The sequence below is a fragment of the Suncus etruscus genome, chromosome 1 (genome assembly GCF_024139225.1).
Source record: "Suncus etruscus isolate mSunEtr1 chromosome 1, mSunEtr1.pri.cur, whole genome shotgun sequence".
Lineage (NCBI taxonomy): Eukaryota > Metazoa > Chordata > Mammalia > Eulipotyphla > Soricidae > Suncus > Suncus etruscus.
Window position 1 is genome coordinate 2,477,506 of NC_064848.1, and position 23,199 is coordinate 2,500,704.

The window sequence follows — 23,199 nt, forward strand, 5'->3', positions numbered from 1 at the left end:
CCACCAAGGACCAAGGTCATGCCTGAGCACAAATCTAAGAATAGCGCTTGGGGACTGCGGGGTGTGGGCTCCAAACAAAACCAAAAAACAACAAAAAATAAAAACTGGAATGGTTGTTTAAGGATATGAATACTGGGGCCAGAGAGATAGCACAGCGTTAGGGCATTTGCCTTGTAAGCAGCAAAGGACCAACAGTGGTTCGAATCCTGGCATCCCATATGGTCCCCTGAGCCTGCCAGGATCGATTTCTGAGCACAAAGCCAGGAGTAACCCCTGGCAACTGATAGGTGTGGCCCAAAAACAAGCAAACAAACAAACAAACAAAAAACAAAAGAATATGAATACTGTATCATATGGTGAGTGTATATTTAAACTTCAAAGAAAATTTATTTAAGTAATATTCTGATATTCATACTCAAACTTATTTGGTCTAAGGTATCAAGGGAAAAATACAAATCATTTTGACCAATTTTATGGTTAAGTATTAACCAAAAAGACTTGAATGTGCCAACTAAGTATAAAATTAGCAAGTTTATGTATACTTTGGTATTTGTAATGTGAATTTATAAAATTTAAGAAAAATATATTTGGGGCTGGTAGACAGTCCAGCAGGTAGTGCATTTACCTTTTATTAGGTGACCTGGGTTCTATCCCTCTTATCATGTTTATGTTCTTGGACAAAACCAGAAGTAAGCCCTGAGCACTTACAGGTATGACCCTTCCCAAACACCCCTAATAAAGAAAAAAGATTTTCAAAACATCTAACATTTTGGTAACACTAACACTATAGAATGCAGGTTACCTTTTAAATCTGAAGTACTTCATCCATTATGGTGACAAAAGTGGTTTTAGCAGCTGACATAATATTCCTTTCAAATTTCAAAGTGCTTATAAAATGAATGTTCTTTGTTTTCTGCTTCTTATTTCTTATTTCTGAAGACAGCACTACATACTGTAAGAGAAAAAAGTAAGATAGAGCTAAACCAGACCTTGCTATACATGATGCATTACATATGTTTTTGTTTATTTATCCTTCCAACCATATATATAAATTATATACTTGGAGTCCAATATATTTCATATGAAATATAAAAGGTAGTGTTCTAAGTAGAGAAAGAAATAACAAAGAAAACAAGAGGCTTCTTTGCTCTCATAGAATATGTATATATAATACATATACATATAGTAATAAAAAACAAGAAACTTTGATGTGATAAATGCTCTTAAGAAAGTAATTGGAGGAGTCAGAGCAATAGCACAGCAGGTAGGGTATTTGCCTTGGCATGCGGCTGGCCTGGGTTTGATCCCTGGCATTCCATATGGTCTCCTGAGTCTGCCAGAAGTAAGAAAAAAAGGAAGGAAGGAAGGAAGGAAGGAAGGAAGGAAGGAAGGAAGGAAGGAAGGAAGGAAGGAAGGAAGGAAGGAAGGAAGGAAGGCTTGGGAAGGTAAAATACAATTTTACACATTGCTTCAAGAAAGAGCTTCAGAGAAGAAAATGTTCATGACAAAAATTGAATGAATGAATCATACTAGTGGAAAGATTTAGAATATTCCAGACATAAAGTATACATTTTTGAGATATAAATGACCTTATAATGCTTATGGGAAAATGTTTCTAAATTATTAAAACAATAAAAGAATAACTTTCAAGAGAAATATCAAGTACCATAAGACTCAAAAGATGTGAACACTGACCTGATCTTACAATATTACTCCTATGTAATAACAATGAACAATTATTTAAAATATCTTACTTTTTATTATGCAAATTCTCTTTTGAGAATTTTCACACGATTCCTAATTTGGCAAAGCAGGTGTGTGTGTGTGTGTGTGTGTGTGTGTCCTAGGGCCATAGGCAGGAGTGCTCACATGTGGTATCAGTGATAGAACCTAGGTAGGCAAGTCTTACCCACTGTACTATTTCAACAGCCCCAATTCATATTTTGATTTTGTTTGAAAAAGTGATTCTCTTTATGTAAGCAAAAATAAAAAGCTGTCTTTATTTTGCTTGAATGGTGTACATATCAACAATGTACTGGCAAAAATATTATAAAGACATGAAAAAGAAAAAAGTATTCCTTAAGTGCATAAAATTTAATTCTGCTTCTACCTGCTCATTGATGAAATGGTAGCATCTACTGAGCCCAAACCTCTCCTACAATGTTCTGAAGTTTTCTTATTACCAAAAATAAATTCAATCATATCACCTAAAAATACACGTACAATTAATAGCCATATAATTATTGATTATAAAATAAATAATAACTTTTCATGTATGGCTTGAACTGATTTTATGAACAAAAGTATCAAACAAAAGTCATAGACTGTATCTGTCAATACTGTTGTAAGTATCAGAAAACAAGTTATGGAGCCAGAGTGATATTGAATGCTTGCCTTGCACATAATCGACTTGAGTTCAATCCCCAGCACAGCACTGGTCCCCAAGCCCACCAACAGTGATTTCCAAACACAGGAGTAAGCTCTGAGCACTACCGAATGTTGCCCACAACAAAAAATAAAAAGCAACCAAAATGGTTTTTAAATTCTGAGCACTCTAAGAGGCCTGAACTATGTGATATAGAACTTGGGATATATGAATCTACGCTATATGATGGAGAATTTAAAAAATACACTGTAGAGTGAATTTTGTTTTTTTCTTTTTCTTTTCTTTTCTTTTCTTTTTTTTTGTTTTTTTGGGTCACACCCGGCAGTGCTCAGGGGTTACTCCTGGCTGTCTGCTCAGAAATAGCTCCTGGCAGGCACGGGGGACCCTATGGGACACCGGGATTAGAACCAATCACCTTTGGTCCTGGATCGGCTGCTTGCAAGGCAAACGCCGCTGTGCTATCTCTCCGGGCCCTGTAGAGTGAATTTTGTATTCTTAGTAACCAAGCAGGGTTATGTAGAAATCATTATAGAAGCAAATGTAATGAAAAAAAGGAGATGTGGTCACAAAACTGTGAACTAAGCAGAAAAATCCCCTAGATCTCTTCTTAAGTGGGACTAGCATAAAGGAAAAACTGATTTAAGTTTGGGAGCCTTTATATGTAAGTACCAGACAAACTATCACAAAATAACCTAGTTATATTTGTTGACTTTGGAAAACTGCTAAGAAAGGCATATTGAAACAAAACAGGAAGCAAAGAATCCTTTAAAAAAAGTAACCATTTTAATAAGGTACCTAGATTTGCAATCCCATTAGTCATATTTTTCATGTGTGTGTGTATACACACACACATCATTCCAATATCACACCCAGCACTAGAAAGTCTGCTTCCCTCCAACAATGTTCCAAAAATCCCTGGGTCCCTTAACCTTTCACATACGTTAAATTCTGTAGACAAAATCTTCCGTCCCCATGACACAAGCTATTTGTTGTTCCTTTACTATTTTAGAAGTTAACTACCTGTAATTAAAAAAAAAAAAAAGGTACTCAAGTTTGGGAGTAAATAAATTAGATCTTAGCAATAAATCCCCATTAGCTATGGAAACTCTAATATAATATTTGATGATCAAATCTAAAATTCCTACAGGGCCAGAATTGTGTCTTATTTATATTACTATTTAATTTAATAGTAGGAAACGGTTAAAATAAAAATATCACTTAGGGGGCCGGGCGGTGGCGCTGGAGGTAAGGTGCCTGCCTTACCTGCGCTAGCCTAGGAGACGGACCGCGGTTCGATCCCCCGGCGTCCCATATGGTCCCCCAAGCCAGGAGCGACTTCTGAGCGCATAGCCAGGAGTAACCCCTGAGCGTTACCGGGTGTGGCCCAAAAACCAAAAAAAAAAAAAAAAAAAAAAAAAAAAAAAAAAAAAAATTAAAAATATCACTTAGAATTATAACACAACAGTCCACTTAGAATCTGACAGCTTATGAAATCTATCATGCTGAGTGAAATAAGTCAGAGGGAGAAAGATAGACGTAGAATAGTCTCACTCATCTATGGGTTTTAAGAAAAATAAAAGTCATTTTTTGCGACAATTCTCAGAGACAAAGAGGGGAGGGTTGAAACTTCCAGCTCACTTCAGGAAGCTCACCACAAAGATTGGTGAGTGCAGTTATAGAAATAACTACACTGAAAACTACCATAACCCTGTGACTGAATGAGGGAACTGGAAAGCCTATCTAGAGTACAGGTAGGGGTGGAGTGGGATGGAGGGAGATCTGGGACATTGGTGGTGGGAATGTTACACTGGTAAAGATGGGTGTTCTTTACATGACTGAAACTTAATCACAATCATATTGTAATCAAGATGTTTAAATAAAGATATAAAAAAAAAAGAATCCTACAGCTTACACAGGGATTTTACATTTATATAGGATAGGACTATAAAATCATAAAAATTTCTTTATGTATATGTAAGGTCTGAATGATATACATGATTTTCACATCTGTTAAAAATTGGTGGAAAATCAAAGAAAAATACTATTTTGAAAATCCTATTAATTCAAAATTTATTTTATATACAGAAAATCTGAGAAAGACATATTCTTTTGTTTTAATGTGTGGCCTCTGGCTACAAATGCACAAATATGGCCACTATCATAGAGCCCCATAAAATCTAAAAACTTAGATAACATGATCACAAATAATGTTTTCAGTTTCTGTTATCAGTATGATTAATAAATATAATACTATAAAATTATAGATCAAATGGTTCATTCTAGTCCTGACCCACTGGAATACTTCTACTAAAATGTTAATAATTTTATATTTAAAATGACTATCTAGGGACCGGCGAGGTGGTGCTAGAGGTAAGGTGTCTGCCTTGCAAGCGCTAGCCATGGAAGGACCGCAGTTCGATCTCCTGGCGTCCCATATGGTCCCCCAAGCCAGGGGCAATTTCTGAGCACTTAGCCAGGAGTAACCCCTGAGCATCAAATGGGTGTGGCCCTCCAAAAAACCCCCAAAATAAAAAAAGACTATCTAAAGCTACTACAATAGTTTTATATACTCAAAATTTTATTTTCCCAACCTGTGAAATTTATTAGATATGTCAAATATTTTCTTTGGATTAGTTTCTGATTTAGAATTTGTAACGATTTTTTAACTGAAAAATAAATAACAGTTTCTAGAGTTGACACAAGATCATTTACCACAATACTGAGAAAAAGTGAATCAATGGTTAAATGTCAAATAAAAATGACTGCTTGAGTTTCACAATTCTGCATTAAAATTCACAAGGGTGATTCAACTTATGGTCATCAAAGAATAGACAGGTCCAGAATAATTTTCCCACTGCAAACAATTAAAAGACAGTATAAAATACAAAAGAGGACTATTTTCAGACATAGACATTATAGGACTATGAACCCTGAGAAAAGGGAAGAGAACAAGGACAACCCTGCACAACAAATAAATTCAAAACTCCACCACAGGAAAGAACTGAAACAAAGCCCTGCAATTTTGTTGACTTAAGGAAACAGAAAAAAGTACAAGAAAGTCAACTGGTAAGATTTTATGGAAAGAGTAACCAGGCAGAGAGGTGTCTCCTTTGCTGAAGGGGCCTGCCCCTGCTGTGAGATTGGCAACTGGGAGAGACTGGGGGGACCTATTCAGTTGACCTGTTTCTCTTCTCTCTGTCTCCTGAAGTTCTCCTGAGAGGGTCGGGAAGGGCCCAGCAAAAACTGTCTCCTAAAGGCTCCTGAAGAACATGGCTACTCAGCTTCACAGCTGTGCTCTTTCTAACTAATGAACCCCCACCATAACACGCAGAAAAAAATAAAACTACAAGCATGACAATAGTGAAACCTCGCAGGCGAACACCATGCATAGAGAATGAAGATGATAGCTGTGATGACCCAAATATACCAACCATCTAATTAATCTCTCAGATAAGGAGTTTAGAATAGATATATGAAGGATCCTCATGGAAATCAAAGAAAACTGCTCTAGCTGAACAGAATACAAAGACAGAAGTCAGAAAGCTCCAAACTGAAATAACAGATCTGAAAAACACAGTAGCTGAACTGAAAACCTCAAAGGAAAGCCTCTACAACGGGGTAATAGCAGCCGAGGACAGAAATAGTGACCTGGAAGATGAAATGCAGAACAACTCCATACAGCAGAAGAGATTGGAAAAGAACCTAAGGCAAACGATCAGGCAATGGAAAAAGTATTCAAACAATGTGAGCAGATGAAAAAAAAAAAGTCTTTGATAAACTCAACAGAAACAACATAAGAATCATTGGAGTCCCAGAGGCACAGAAGACATCATCACAGAGAAACTCCCAGAGCTAAAGACAGCATGCAATCAAATCATGAATAATCAAATCATGAAGAGTACCAGCTAAAAGAGAACTGAAGAAAAACACCCCAAGACACATCTTAATCACAATGATGAATCCCACAGATAGAGACAGAATACTGAAAGCAGCAAGATCAAAAAGGGGAAATTACATTCAAAGGAGCATCCTTACAGTAGATATGTCACAAACTGTCAAGGCCAGAAGACAGTGGTGGGATATTGTGACAAGACTAAATGAAATGAATGCTTCACCTAGAATACTGCACCCAGCCCGACTCACATTCGGGTTTGAAAGAAGAATACATAGTTTCACGGATAAGCAACAGCTTAGAAACTTCACAGATGCAAAACCAGCCTTAAAAGAAAAACTGAAAGGTCTACTTTAAGACAAGACAGACCAACAGACAACCAAACTTCTACAAAAAGATGACATTAAATCCCATGACAATCATCTCCCCCAATGTCATTGGGCTAAATGCACCAATTAAGAGACACGGAGTGGCTAAATGGATCAAAAAGATGAATCCAACCTTCTGCTGCCTACAAGAAACACACCTGAATACTCAAAACAAACATAGACTCAAAATCAAAGGCTGGAAGAAAATCATCCAAGCAAACAAAACCCTTAAAAAACCTGGGGTGGACATATTAATATAAGACAACACAAACTTTAGACTCAGAAAAGTTGTTGTAAGGGACAAAGATGGACACTTTAAACTAATAAAGGGATATGTGCAATAGGAAGAAATCACACTACTAAACATATACCCACCCAATGAGAGACCAGCAAAATATCTAATTTGAAAGAGGACATCAATAATAACAAAATAATTGTGGGAAACCTCTACACGGCCCTGTCAACACTTGATAGGTCAACCAGACTGAAACCAAACAAAAATATACTAGCCCTGAAAAGAGAAATGGAAGAAAAAGGCCTAGTGTATATATATATAGGATACTCCATCCCCAGAAACCTGGATACACATTCTTTTCCAATGTACCTGGGTCATTCTCCAGGATAGACCACATGTTGGGACATAAAACATACCTCCAAACAATCAAGAGGATAGAAATTTTGCAGGCTACCTTTGTCGACAAGGTTCTGAAATTAGATATGAACTACAAAGGAACACAGAAGAAAAACATTAACAATTGGAAATTAGACAGCTTGCTACAGAACAACCATTGGGTCTGAGATGAAATCAAAGAGGAAAACAAAACTTTCCTGGAAACAAATGACAATAAAGACACAAACTATCAGAACCAATGGGACACAGCAAAAGCAGTACTGAGAGGAAATTTTATAACTTTGCAAGCACACATTAGGAAGGAAGAAGGGGCATACCTGAGTATTTTAAGATCTTTTGGATTGGTTTTTTGGGTTTCCACTTCATTCATTTCTGTGACACAGCTCATAAAATTAGAAAATGATCAACAAAAGGAACCAAAAATCAGGAGACAGAAGGAAATAACAAAGCTTAGAGCAGAAATGAATGAAGTGGAAACCCAAAAAAACAATCCAAAAGATCAACGAAAGCAGAAGTTGGTTCTTTGAAAAAATAAACAAGATAGACCATTGGCAAAAAGCACAAAGAGACACTTGATAACCCATATCAGAAATGAAAATGGGGAGACCGCTACAGATATTGCAGATATCCAAACAGTAATCAGAAACTATTTTGAGAAACCCTATGCCACTATACATGACAACCTGGAAGAAAGGGATAAATTCTTGGATTCTTATAACCTTCCACGGTTGAATAAGGAGGATATAGCATATCTAAGCACCTCCATCACTATTGAGAAAATTAAAATGGTAATCAAATGCCTGCCCAAAACAAAAAGCCCAGACCCAGATGGATTCACAAATGAATTCTTTCAAACCTAACATGAGGAACTACTACCAATCCTGCCCAGGCTCTTTCATGAAATTGAAAAAAACAGGAATAGCTTTTATGAAGCGAACATCACCTTGACACCAAAACCAGAAGGAGACACTGCCAAAAAAGAAAATTACAGATCAATATCCCTGATGAACACAGATGCAAAGATAATCAACAAAATCCTGGCAAATAGGATCCAATTCTTCATCAAGACGATCATACACTACGATCAAATAGGTTTCATCCCAGGAACACAAGGATGGTTTAACATTCGTAAATCTATCAACATAATACACAACATCAACAACAAGAAAAATAAAAATCACATGATCATATCATTAGACACAGAGAAAGCATTTGATAAGGTCCAACACCCATTCTTGATAAAAACTCTCAGCAAGATGGGAATGAAAGGAACCTTTCTCAATATAGTTAAGGCCATCTACAATAAGCCAATGGCAAATATTCTCAATGGAGAAAAACTAAAAGCCTTTCCTCTAAATTCTGGTACAAGACAGAGCTGTCCTTGCTCATCATTCCTATTCAACACAGTACTGGTAGTACTTGCTATAGCGATTAGGCAAGAAAAAGATATCAAGGGAATCCAGATAGGAAAGGAAGAAGTCAAGCTCTCACTGTTTGCAGATGACATGATACTATACTCAGAAAATCCTAAAATCTCTACCAAAATGCTTCTAGAAACAATAGATTCATATAGCAAAGTGGTGGGCTACAAATTTAACACACAAAAATCAATGATCTTTTTATACACCAATAATGATAGGGAAGAAATGAACATTAAGACAATAACTCCATTCACATTAGTGCCACACAAACTCAAATATCTTGGAGTCAACTTGACTAATGACATGAAAGACCTATAAAAAGAAAATTATAAAACACTGCTCCAAGAAATAAGAGGACACGTGGAAATGGAAACACATACCCTGCTCATGGATCGGCAGGATTAACATCATTAAAATGGCAATACTCCCCAAAGCATTGTACAGATTTAATGTGATCCTATAAAGATACCCATGACATTCTTCAAAGAAGTGCAAAAAACTTCTGAAATTCATTTGGAACAATAAATACCCTCGAATAGCTAAAACAATCTTGGGAAAAGGAATATGGAAGGCCTTAGTTTTTCTCATTTTAAACTGTATTACAAAGCAATATTTATCAAAACAGCATGGTATAGAAATAAAGACAGAGATTGGGCCGGGAAGGTGGCGCTAGAGGTAAGGTGTCTGCCTTGCAAGCGCTAGCCAAGGAACGGACCGCGGTTCGATCCCCCGGCATCCCATATGGTCCCCCCAAGCCAGGGGCGATTTCTGAGCACATAGCCAGGAGTAACCCCTGAGCGTCAAACGGGTGTGGCCCAGAAACCAAAAAAAAAAAAAAAAAAAGAAAGAAAGACAGACCCTCAGATCAGTGGAATAGGCTTGAGTACTCAGAGAATGCTCCCCAGACATACAATCACCTAATTTTTGATAAAGGAGCAAGAAATCCTAAATGGAGCAAGGAAAGCCTCTTCAACAAGTTGTGTTAACAAAACTGGTTAGCCACTTGCAAAAAAGCGAATTCAGACCCTGGCTAACCTCATGTATGAAGGTAAAATCAAAATGAATTAAAGACCTTGATATCAGACCTGAAACGATAAGGTATATAGAACAATACATAGGTAAAACAGTCCGTGATATTGAGACAAAAGGCATCTTTAAGGAGGAAACAGCACTCTCCAAACAAGTGGAAGCAGAGATAAACAGGGGACTATATTAAGATGAAGAGCTACCCACTCAGTGGGAGAAACTATTCACCCAATACTCATCAGATAAGGGGCAAATATCCAAAATACACAAAGCACTAACTTTACAAGGAAAAAACCATCAAATCCAATTAACAATTGGGGAGAAGAAATGAACAGGCACTTTGTCAAAGAAGAAATGCAAATGGCCAAAAGGCACATGAAAAAATGCTCCACATCACTAATCATCAGGGAGATGCAATCAAAACAACTATGAGGTACCATCTCAAACCACAGAGATTGGCGCAAATCACAAAGAATGAGAATAAAGAGTGCTGGTGGGGATGTGGAAAGAAAGGAACTCTTATTCACTGCTGGTGGGAATACTGTCTAGTTCAACCTTTATGGGAAGCAATATGGAGATTCCTCCAAAAACTGGAAATTGAGCTCCCATAAAATCTAGCTATACCACTCCTAGGGATATACCCTAGGTGTACACAAAAATACAATACAAAAATTCCTTCCTTCCACCAATATTCATTGTAGCACTATTTACAATAGTCAGACTCTAGAAACAACCAAGATGCCCTTCAACAGATGAATGACTATAGAAGCTGTGGTACATATACACAATGGACTATTATGCAGCCATTCAGGAAAGATGAAGTCATAAAATTTTCCTATACATGAATATACATGGAATCTATCATGCTGATTGAAATAAGCCAGAGGGAGAGAGATAGACGCTGAATAGTCTCACTCATCTTTTCAGGAAATCTTTTAAGGTTTGAAGGAAAATAAAATTCATTTTTGCAATAATTCTCAGAGACAAAAGAGAAGGGCTAGAAGGTCCAGTCATGACATGAAGTTCACCACAGAGTGATGAGTGCAGTTAGAGAAATAATTACACTAAGAACTATCATAACAATGTGAATGAATGAGGGAAGTATAAAGTCTGTCTAGAATACAGGCGGTAGCTGGGTGGGGAGGAGGGAGATTTGGGACACTGGTGTGGTAATACTGCAATAGGGAAGGGGCGTGTTCTTTACATGACTAAAGCCCAACTACAATCATATTTGTAATCAAGGTATTTAAATAAAGACATTAATAAAAAAGAATTTATGGAGAGAGTTCCAGAGAAGGGGGAATGGGTTCTAATAATTTGAGATTTCCCTTGAGTGTTTAAATAAATCGGGTATATGATCTGGTAGAATTTCTTGAGATGAGAAAATAACTTCTGGGAAAAAAAAAGGGACTAGGGAATTGAAAGAAAAGTACTAGAGCTAATACAGAGTTTCATCAAGGAAGCAGAAGGAAAATTCATCGAATAAAGACAATTTAGTGACTCCCAGAATAACCCTAGACATATGCAAGGGAAGTGTAGTCCTATAATAAAAGCTTCTTTAGAGCTTAGAAATGTCCAATTAATTTTTTATAGATGCCTTCTCATGGTACTTGGAGATTCTAGGGCCATTCTTGGAGATATGGGCCTGCTGGCTCATTACTTGACTCAGTAATGCAGCACTGTCACGGGGCCACCAAAGCTGAGCATGCGGCCACCAGGACAACATTGCCCCCACTTGTGTAGGGAAACTGGGGAGGGCATATTCTTTCTTTTTTTTTTTTTGGTTTTTGGGTCACACCTGGCGGTACTCAGGGGTTACTCCTGGCTGTCTGCTCAGAAATAGCTCCTGGCAGGCACGGGGGACCATATGGGACACCGGGATTCGAACCAACCACCTTTGGTCCTGGATCGGCTGCTTGCAAGGCAAACGCCGCTGTGCTATCTCTCCAGGCCCGGGGAGGGCATATTAAGCTTTGCATATAGCATGAGACCAATTTGTGTTTGATCTAGTACCACATGGTACCGTTGTACCAATAAGCATCTTGGGGTACAACCCTGGAGGTCCGAAGCACCGCTGTCTATAGCCTGAATAAATCCCTGGCCTGGACATTGAACTGCAGGCCTAGTTGATCAAGAAACATCAAAGGGTCCTGTAGGCCTTCTGAAAGCCACTTGTATGGACCCTCAACTACCATAAAACCTTCCCTAGACATATGTAGAAGGAACTTGATACCCTAGAAGGAATCAAGCTAATAACACAATTTTAAATGGGTATCAGGAAAAAGAAAAATAACTTTTCAAAAAAAATCCACAAAATAAAAAACAACATAGTTACAAATATTTTTCATTTAGTTAAAAGTTAATCAACATACAAAGAGGCAGAAAAATATGATCCCCGGGCTGGAGAGATAGCATGAAGGTAGGGCATTTGCCTTGTATGCAGAAGGATGGTGGTTCGAATCTGGGTGTCCCAAATGGTCCCCCGAGCTTGCCAGGAGCAATTTCTAAGCGTAGAGACAGGAGTGACCCCTGAGCACTGCCAGGATTGACCCAAAAATCAAAAAAGAAAAATATGATCCCTTTAGAGATAAAAATTATGGAATGAATTAGCAATGACATTGAAAGAGTTATAATAAAGTTTGAAGCAATCTATATCCAAGGATGCATATGAAAGTAGAAATACAGTGTCGTGAGTGGGAAACTGACAAATTAACCTATAGAACTTTTTTTTTTAACTTCCTTTATTGATTGATTGACTTGTGAGCCAAACCCAGCGGCGCTCAGGGGCTACTGCTGACTCTGCTCTCAGAAATCGCCCCTGGCAGGCTGGAGCACCACATGGGATGCCTAGAACCAAACTGGGTCCCTCCCATGTTGGCTGCATTCAAGATAAAAGCATTACGGCTGTGCTATCTCTCTGACCCCAAGAACTTCTAATCATACACGAACATATTTTTTTTTTTAAAAAGTTGATAATGGGGGCCCGGAGAGATAGCACAGCAGCGTTTGCCTTGCAAGCAGCCGATCCAGGACCAAAGGTGGCTGGTTCAAATCCCGGTGTCCCATACGGTCCCCCGTGCCTGCCAGGAGCTATTTCTGAGCAGACAGCCAGGAGTCACCCCTGAGCACCGCCGGGTGTGGCCCAAAAACCAAAAAAAAAAAAAAAGTTGATAATGGGGTAAAAAAATTTTCTAATGATAAGATTATATACTGCTGAAGATAGTAAATCAGTGTATGTGGACAACAATGTAATCTATGTAAAAATTAAAATTCAGACCAAGAAAAAAGATTGAGATAGTGAAAAACAACATGAAAAATGTTAATGATGTGGTGAACCACATAAGATAGCATTATGATTTTTACTTAATAGTAAAACCTAGTTTGGAAAATTCAAAGAGAACTTTATCTACATTTTTACTAATTCTGGTCTTCTGACTAATGTGCAAAATTTTTATCTTTTTTCTTTTCCATGTTGGTATTTGTTTGTTTGGGGCCACACCCAGCAGCACTAAGGGCTTAATCCTGGCTCTGCATTCAGAAATAGCTACTGCCAAGCTTGGGGACCCTATCGGGTTCAGGGGATCAAACCCAGGTCTGTTCTGTGCAAGAGAAGCGCTGTATTACTGTGCTATTGCTCTAGCCCTCATTTTCTTTCTGTGTAAAAAATTTCCTTTAACAATTATTTTAGGGCAAACTTGCTATTAGTTTTAGTTTAAGAATATCTTGATTAGTTTTCATTCCTTAGGATATATTTTCTTGCTGGATGAGGACTTCTTGGTTGACAGCTCTTTTTCATTTATGACATGAAAAATAAATGTGCCAGCTTCTTATGACTCTGAATTTTGGTGAGAAATTCACTGAGATCCAAATTGGTAAAGATACCATGATACCATTTCAAATCTCTTTGTTTTCAAGGGCTTCTCTCTGTCTTTACTTTTTAGAATCTTGTGTATTCCATGAATTTCTTTGAAATTTTATTTTTATATTGTTTCAATTTTTTTCTTTTTTGGCATGATACTCCTTCAGTAACAAAAAAAATTTTTGAGGAGGAGGAGAAAGATGGAGGAGAAAGGAAGAGCAGATTTTTGAATTTCTATATATTTTGCCATAATTTGGAAACTTTTCAGGATTCCCTTTTTCTCTTCTTCCAAGACTTGACATGAATATTAGATCTTTAGTTTAACAGATCTGTGAGGCCCTATTTATATAGTCTATTTTGAATTTGTTGTTTGGAATAGATAGTTTCTATTTTAACTTCCATTTTACTGAATTTTCTGTCCTTGATCCTATCCACTGGTGGTGGTTGGGAGCTTCTTCATGCTTTATGATCAGGGCTCAGTCTGGTGGTGCGTGGGGACCATGTGGTGCCAGCAACCAAACCCTGCAATGCATGCAAAGCATATGGTCCAACCCTTTGACTCATCTCTCTAAACCCCGATGGCTATTTTAAATTTCCAGTTATTTTTATTTCATTCTTAGTATGTTCTATTTGCTTTTTTAAGTTACACTTTTTATTTTTATTTCTTTTTTTTCGTTCTGTTTCGTTTTATCTTTGGGTCACACTCGGTGACACTCAAAGACTATTCCTGGCTCTGTGCTCAGAAATCGCTCCTGGCTTGGGGGACCATATAGGACGCCAGGGGATCGAACCAAGGTCCATCCTGGGCTACCAAGCGCAAGGCAGATGCCTTACGACTTGTGCCACTGCTCCGACCCCAGACTTTTTATTTTTCATTTGTATGTGTTAATAATTTGTTTATTGAAGAATTTTCAGCACTGATTTCATTAAGTATTTATCATTACTAATTTAAAATTCTTAAACCTGGGCCTGGAGAGGTAGCACAGCGGTGTTTGCCTTGCAAGCAGCCGATCCAGAACCTAAGGTGGTTGGTTCGAATCCCGGTGTCCCATATGGTCCCCCGTGCCTGCCAGGAGCTATTTCTGAGCAGACAGCCAGGAGTAACCCCTGAGCACTACCGGGTGTGACCCAAAAACCAAAATAAATAAATAAATAAATAAATAAATAAATAAATAAAATTCTTAAACCTATCTGAAATATTCTTAAACCTATCTCATCTTAATATTGGCATTCTTTTTTAAGGCTGTTAGACATATTTTATTTTTTAACTTAATTTTTAAAAATTTTTAATTTATTTAAAGAAAATGCAGGGGCCAGAGAGATAGTACAGAGGCGTTTGCCTTGCAAGCAGCTGACCTAAGGTGGTTGGTTCGACCGGCGTCCCATATGGTTCCCCTCTGCCTGCCAGGAGCTATTTCTGAGCAGATAGCCAAGAGTAACCCCTGAGTGCCGCCGGGTGTGGCCCAAAAACCAAAAAAAAAAAAAAAAAAGCATTACATAATTAACATAACTGATCATAATACATTTGTTGTAGAAAGACCAAAAGCAACATGATTTTAAAAAATAGAAAATTGAAAGAAAAACTAAAGAAATGGAAGAGAAAGGAAAGAAGAAAACGTTCAGTAGCAAGTATATTTTTGAAAGTTATTGAATCACAATGAATTCATTAAAGCACTAGCAAAAAGTTTTAGTAAGCACTCCTCTTCTTTTTTTTTTTTTAAAGAAAAAGGGTAAGAGTTAAAAAAAAAATACAGTAGGGGCGGGAAAGATAGCATGGAAGTAAGGTGTTTGCCTTGTATACAGAAGGACTGTGGTTTGAATCCCGGCATCCCAAATAGTCCCCTGAGCGCTGCCAGGTGTGACCCAAATACAAACAAAACAAACAAACAGCAGGCCTTCTGGTCTCCACTGGAAGGCCCATAAAAAAAAAATAATAAGACTAATATCACTAAAGGCAATGAAATAATTTTGTGCAAAGGATATTTTCTCACACTTATCTGTTTACTTCATTTGTTTGTTTCTGGGCCACACCCACTGGCTCTCAGGGATTACTTCTGGCTCGGCACTCAGAATTCACTGCTGGCAGGCTTGAGGGATCATATGTGATGCGAGGGTTGAACTGTGGTCAGCAGTGTGGAAAACAAATACTCTACCCCCTATGCCATTGGCCCAGCCCCGGTTCACTTCATCTTTAGAATATCCTTTTCAATGAACTCTCTAATTTAATTTTGGTTTGTCTACAATTTACAAGTACTTTATTATGATGCATGGTTAATTCTAGAATTAATTTTTCTGAAGATAAAGTAACCTAAAATATTGATTGATAAACACAAGAATATTGAAAGTCTGTTATTCTTATGTTCACTATTGATAAACACAAAAAATAACGTACTATTCATATTTCTTTTTCAAAAAATCTTTATTTTACTTATTGATTGATTGGTTTTGAGCCACACCTAGCAGTGCTCAGGGATTACTCCTGGCTCTGCATCAGAAAATGCCCCTGTCAGGCTGGGATGCTGGGAATTAAACCAGGTCCCTCCAGGGTTGGCCCCATGCAAGGCAAACACCCTACCAGTGAACTATCTCTTCGGTCCCCTTTATTATTCATATTTATAATTCAGAAATAAATGAAAACAAAGATTAAATCAACATATGGGGCTGAAGAGATAGCACAGTGATAGGGCATTTGCCTTGCATACAGTCAACTCAGGATGGACCCAGGTTCAATCTCCCGTACCCCATAGGGTTCCCCGAGCCTGCCAAGGAGCAATTTCTGAGTGCAGAGCCAGGAGTAACCCCCTAAGTGCTGCTGGGTGTGGCCCATAAATAATATATAAAAAATTTTAAAAATTAAAAAAAATTCATGGGCCCTAATATTTGAATTTAATTTTTTAATTTCCTTAACTTTGTTTCTACCATTTCTCCTGCTTTAATCATTACTACATTCCTACTAGAGAATATTTGTTTTTCTGATTAGATCTGTTTCATAAATCACCGAAATCTTATTTTCTCACACAACAGGACTTCATCATATAGATGAAATAAACCACAAAACCAAGAAAACATGGTAATCACTAGGATAAAAGACACATAAGAGTAGAACCAAATGATACTACTTAGGACTTAAATGTGTTCATTTGTAGAATGATAGTAACATTTAATTCACAAGATCATGCTGAGACTTGTAGGAGATTAATGTATATGAAAGAGCTTTGCAAGTTTAAAGTATTATACAAAAATAACGGTTTTTGTAGTTTCTGCTATGCTCTTTAGAATTCACTGAAGCCTTGAGAGCTAGCATTTAAAAATTCTATGAATGTTTTATTTCTTAAACTTAATTGATTGATTGGTTGGTTTTGGGGCCATACCCCGCAATGTTCAGGGGCCATTCCTGGCTCTGTACTCGGAAACCGTCCCTGGCAGGCTAGGGGACCACATGGGATGCTGGGAATTGAACCAGGTCCCTCCCAGGTTGGTCGCATGCAAGGCAAATGGCCTACCGCTGTGCTATCTCTCCAGCCCTGTTATGAGCATTTTAAATGAAGGTTTGTTTCAGTTTTGTGGAATATGTATCTACTTAACCAATTCCATTATAACATTCATATTTTATAATTTTCTAGTTATCAACTGCCAAAAGCTAAATAAATTAAAAATAAAGTGCTGTACACTAAATTTCTATTTCTCCCATTTATGCGAAGATTCAATTAAGCAATCTCTACGGACTTTCCATCTCTAAATATTCTTTAAAATTTCTTTAATATTTATAATTGAAACACAAAATCTACTACTGGTAGTATAATTTTATAGTTTTTAAAGATTTTGGTAAAAATTAGCTTTTGCATTTCACAAAATAACTCTAAGCTAAAGAGACTTAGAATAAGTCACTAAGAAAGTTTGGAGGACCTGACTGCTTCCATGTCAAATCTATAATCTGATGTAGTTCAATATTTAGGGGCTTTAAAACCTCAGGTCAGGGCCAGAGAGATAGCATGGAGGTAGGGCATTTGCCTTGCATGCAGAAGGACAGTGGTTCGGATCCCAGCATTCCATATGTTTCCCGAGCCTGCCAGGAGTGATTTCTGAGCACAGAGCCAGGAGTAAACCCTAAATGCTGCCGGGTGTGACTCAAAAACCAAAAACCAAAACAAAACAAAACAAAAAAACTAAAAACAAAAAACAAAAAAAACCCTCAGGTCAGCTTTATTTAGGAGTTACCCTTTAAAACTGGTTTCCTATATCCATATGTACATATTAATTTCCTAAATATGACTTAATTGCTGGTCATCCAACTAATAATGCTTGCATTATATGACAAAGCAAGCAGATCAGATTAAATTGCTTAACTAATTGGTTTGTATGATATATAATTTAAGTCAGTAAGTCTGATGCAAACTATCTAATCTTTCTAAATGATGGGTTTTAATTCTACCTTTGTTATTTACTTAGTTATGTAATCACTTCTGTGTCTCAGTCTCCTCAGTATAGACCATGACATCTCACCTAGTTACGGAAGATTAAATGAGCTATTTTAGTTTAAGGCTCTATGATATTGCCTGTCATTCAGTAAGTACTCTATAAATACTAGAGAGTATTCTCTTAAACTTTGAAAAATACAGAATGTTTTCCTCTCTATCAGGAAGTGTCCTAAATTAAAGGAATATAAGGTTCTGACCCTCAATTTTAGTTATCAGCAGTTGTACAATAGCTAAACCTACATAAAATAAAGGACACTGTAATATAATGGAAGGTGAATGCAGTTTAGAGTCAACAAATTTGTTTGAATTCCATGCTGATTAAGAGCTTTTGACCTTGAGCAATTTACCCAAACTCCCAAAGCTTCTTATTTGAAAATGAGACTGTTATCTAGCTTTTTTTTTAATCATCTGTCTTTCATATTCACAAAAACATTGCCGATACTTAGGGAAATAAAAAATGTCCTATTAATCTTTGTTCATTCAACTCTTCAAAAGTAAAGCAAGGTTCAAAATTGTAAAATTTACTGCTGAAACAATGCAGAAATTTTTTAAAATAGGACAAACAGATGAAATGATGAGATAGGAGCTTAAAGGTCTCAGGTGCACTGGTAGTGTTAAGGACAGAATTAAATATGCAAGCTAGAGTCAACAACAGTGAAATCATGAGATCCAAACTCTAACAACCAACATTAAAGACATTATCTGTTACGCTGTCAGGCTGGGGTGGCAGGAAGTGGCATGGGATACATTGAGAACATTGGTGGAAGGAGGTTGACAATGATAGTGGGACTGATCCTAAAACCCACTGTATATCTAAAACCCAACTAAGTTTGTAAATCACAATGGTTTAAAGAAAAAAATAATTTTTAAATAGAACAAACATGTTACATTATGGAAAAAATGAGTACACACCCAGTTTAAATCTTCAAATCTTTAACAGTCTTCAACTCTAGCCATTATGTCATTCTTTCTTTCTTTCTTAGACGCGGACTTCAAATATTCATTTCCTACAGGAAGATGCAAAGTGGAGAATATATATTAATGAAGGCTATTTGAATCATACAGTTGGAGTAACTGAGTTTTCATTCTATTCTTCTTTGCTGGTGCTTGTCACTCAGTGGAGTGGAAGGACCTTTGGATTGAAGCACCTTTTGGATTGGTCTTTTTTTTTTAATTAATATCTTTATTTAAACACCTTGATTACAAATATGATTGTAGCTGTGTTTCAGTCATGTAAAGAACACCCCTCCTCACCAGTGCAACATTCCTATCGCCAGTGTCCCAAATCTCCCTGCTCCCCCATCCCCACCTGTACTTTAGACACTCATTCATTCACATTGTTATGATAGTTCTCAATGTACTTATTTCTCTCACTCTTTGTGATGAGCTTCATGTCATGAGCTGGATCTTCCAGCCCTCCTCTCTTTTGTCTCTGGGAATTATTGGTCCTTAATCCTACCTGTTCTCCACCCCAGGGTACCGTCTTTCACTTCCCAATAAAGATCCAGGTCTCAGGGAGGCTTTCAGTTTCTTTTCCAAAGCTGGACTGTCTGTTGCTGGTGTCTACACCTACTGGCAGATCGCTTGTGGTTGAAATTCCTGAACCCTGTTTTATCTACCTAACCATGGGTGGATTATCTCCTGTGTCCGGTGTTCATTCCAAACCTGTGTCTCCCCAATTCCTTCACCCTATTTTAAAACTGAGCAATTTAATTTATCATAAGGCAGAAACTTTGGCGGGGTGGGGGGCTTGGGTCACACCAAGCAGCGCTCTACACTCAGAAATCACACCTGGCAGTGCTCAGGAGACTATATGGGGTGCCGGGATTCAAATCACCATCCTACTGCATGCAAGGCAAAACTCCTACCTCCATGCTATTTCTTCAGCCCAAGGCAGAAACTTTTACTTATTATTTTTATAGGAATAGGTTTAGATAAAAACTAACAATGCCTCAATAAATGAAATTTAAAAAATGTTTATTAGAGTGACAATTACATGAAAGACAGCATGAAAGATAGCATAGTTCATCAGAGTAACAAAAAACTGTCAACTAGAGGCAGCAGAAGAGCGTATGCACTCTTTCTAACCAATGAACCCCACCACAACACATAGGAAAAACCACACTACAAGCGTGACAATGGGGAAACCTCGCAAGCAAACACCATCCACAGAGAATGAAGACGAAAGCTCGGACGACCTAATAAATCCCAACCACCTGATAAACCTCTCGAATAAGGAACTTAAAATAGCAATATGGAAGATGTTTGTAGAACTCAAAGAAAGCATAGATCGATCTTACAGAACACAAAGACAGAAATCAGAAAACTCCAAACTGAAATAACAAATCTGAAAAACACGGTAGCTCAACTAAAAACCTCAATGAATGGCCTCGCCAGCAGGATAACAGCAGCTGAGGAGAGAATCGGAGTACTGGAAGATGTGATGCAGAAAAATTCAACACAGCAGAAGAAATTGGAAAAGAGCCTTAAAACAAACGAAAAGGCAATGGAAAAGGTACTCAAGGAATGCGAACAGATGAAAATAGAAGTCTTTGATAAACTCAACAGAAACATAAGAATCATTGGAGTCCCAGAGACCCAGGTAGGAGATCTCCAGGAAGAATCAACTGCCAAAGACATCATCAAAGAGATACTCAAAAAGTTAAAGACTACATGCAATCAAATCCTGTATGCCCAAAGAATACCAGCTAAAAGAGACCCAAAGAAAAACACCCCAAGACACATCCTCTTTACAATGACAAATCCCACAGATAGAGATAGAATACTGAAAACTCAAAAAGAGAAATTACACTCAAAGGAGCATCCCTAAGACTTACAGCAGACATGTCACAAGAAACTCTCAAGGCCAGAAGACAGTGGTGGGATATTGTGACAAGACTGAATGAAATGAATGCCTCACCGAGAATACTGCATCCAGCCTGACTCACGTTCAGTTTTGAAGGAAGAATACATAGCTTCATGGATAAACAACAGCTCAGAAACTTCACAGATGATAAACCAGCCTTAAAGGAAAAACTGACAGGTCTACTCTAAGACAAGAGAGACCAACAAACACAGCAAACTTATCTACAAAGATGACATTAAATCCTATGACAATCATCTCCCTCAATGTCTAGTCCAACCTCTATGGAAAGCGATATGGAGATTCCTCCCAAATCTGGAAATTGAGCTCCCATTCGACCCAGCTATTCCACTCCTAGGGATATGCCCTAAGAACACAAGAATACAATACAAAACACCCTTCCTCACACTTATATTTATTGCAGCAATATTCACAATAGCCAGGCTCTGGAAACAACCAAGATGCCCTTCAACAGACGAATGGCTAAAGAAACTGTGGTACATATACACAATGGAATATTATGCGAGAGATTAAGTCATGAAATTTCCTAGACGTGGATGTACATGGAATCTATCATGCTGAGTGAAATAAGTCAGAGGGAGAGAGAGACACAGAATAGTCTCACTCATCTATGGGTTTTAAGAAAAATAAAAGTCATTTTTGCAACAATCCTCAAGAGACAATGAGAGGAGGGCTGGAACTTCCAGCTCACTTCGTGAAGCTCACCACAAAGAGTGGTGAGTGCAGTTATAGAAATAACTACACAGAGAACTACCATAATCATGTGAATGAATGAGGGGACTAGAAACCTGTCTGGAGTACAGGTGGGGGTGCGGTGGGATGGAGGGAGATTTGGGATATTGGTGGTGGGAATGTTGCACTGGTGAAGGGGGTGTTCTTTACATGACTGAAACCTAATGATAATCATATATATAATCAAGATGTTTAAATAAAGGAAAAAAAAAAAGCCTTTGCACAACGGAGGTCTGCTGAAACCCATGCTGGCAGAGACTCCGGCTCCCAGGAAGGAAGGAGATCCTTCTGGAGCCAGAAGGCCAGAAGTTAAAAAAAAAAAAAAAAAAAAAAGAATATAAAAGGATAAAAAAGGAGGAAGCGAAGGGTGGGACTTTTGCCTTGGAAGCTACCGATCCAGATTTGATCCTCAGAACTTCATCTGGTCCTGTGAACCACAGGAGGAGTGATTCCTTTGGTGCCGAACCAAGAATAGATATGTGTGAGAGGAGAGATGATAGAGAGATAGATAGATAGATAGATAGATAGATAGATAGATAGATAGATAGATAGATAGATAGATAGATAGATAGATAGATAGATAGATAGATATGGTAGGTGGATGGATCTATGGATAGGAATGAGAGAGAAAGGAAATAAAAAATTAAAAGGTGGTTGGGGAGATGTATCAGATTGCCCACTGGAGTGGTGAGAGTTTAAGAAATATTTTCATTTTTATTATATTGGGGTTTGGGAGGGTGTTGCCCTGGCTCTGCACTCAGAAATTATTCCTAGAGTTGCTCAGGATAGCAAATGGGATGCTGGGATTAAACCTGGGTTGGCCATATGAAAGGCAAATGCGGGGTCGGAGAGATAGCATGGAGGTAAGGCGTTTGCCTTTCATACACAACGTTGGTGGTTCGAATCCCAGCATCCCTGAGTCTGCCAGGAGCGATTTCTGAGCATAAAGCCAGGAGTAACCCCTGAGCATTGCAGGTGTGATCCAAAAACAAAAACTAACAAACAAAATGCCTGGGGCTGGCGTGACAGCATAGTGGGTAGGGTGTTTGCTTTACATGTATAGTTTGATCCCTGACACCCTTTGATCCCTGACATTCCATTGGTCTCTCAGGCCTGCCAGGAGCAATTTCTGAGTGCAGAGACAAAAGTAACTACTTCAGTGCTGCTGGATATGCCCCCCAAACAACAACAACAACAAAAAGAAAAGTAAATGCCTTACTGTTGTACTATCATTTTGGCTCCAATTACTATTTTTGGGGGGTTTTTTGTTCGTTTGTTTTTGTTTTTGTTTTTGGGCCACAACCGGCGGTGCTCAGGGGTTACTCCTGGCTCTGTGCTCAGATATTGCTCCTGGCAAGCACGGGAGACCATATGGGATGCCTGGATTCGAACCACCATTGGTCCTGGGTCGGCTGCTTTCAAGGCAAATGCCCTACCACTCTGCTATCTTTCTGTCCCCTTGTTTTCTTTTTGGGCCACACCTGGTGACGCACAGGGGTTACTCCTGGCTATGATCTCTGAA